The 488-nt window shown below is 42.2% G+C and overlaps 1 protein-coding gene across 4 annotated transcripts in view; it reads left to right on the forward strand.

Annotated features, from left to right (window-relative positions):
* Positions 1 to 488, forward strand: part of LOC116701468 (ankyrin repeat and IBR domain-containing protein 1) — a 21,968-nt gene that overhangs the window by 14,529 nt on the left and 6,951 nt on the right. The gene's annotated exons all lie outside the window — the stretch shown is intronic.

The following is a 488-nucleotide window of genomic DNA, read 5'->3' on the forward strand; positions in this document are numbered from 1 at the left end:
ACACACACACACACACACACACACACACACACACACACACACACACAGCCACAGCAGAGCCGGGGGAGAGAGAGATACCCGTTTCGGGAGACTTGTTTAAATTATGACATGCTATATACATTACATTAGGTATTTAGGTACCTATATTTTTTTGGTGGGTTTGTTTTCTGATTTATTGGAAGTTGAGTTTCAGCCAGTATGACCAATGAACAGTTGTACATAAAGTGGCAGCATGCTATCTTATGTAAACTAAAGAGGAGACAAAGGCGCTTGTGGAGTTAAACTCTAAAAAGACAGTTAATCACAGGTTACCGATGATCTTATGATGGACATGTGTTGTGTTATTTGAACAAACGATCCGTCAATGGCAAAATAAAAGCCTCTTATTTACGAGACCGGTCTTAAAGACCTTCAGCTTACAGCGGGGTCTCTGAACATGACTGATCAAGCGATGAGGCGCTAGCTGGCTGTCGCATCCCTTTATGGAG

The sequence above is a fragment of the Etheostoma spectabile genome, chromosome 14 (assembly GCF_008692095.1).
Source record: "Etheostoma spectabile isolate EspeVRDwgs_2016 chromosome 14, UIUC_Espe_1.0, whole genome shotgun sequence".
Taxonomy (NCBI): domain Eukaryota; kingdom Metazoa; phylum Chordata; class Actinopteri; order Perciformes; family Percidae; genus Etheostoma; species Etheostoma spectabile.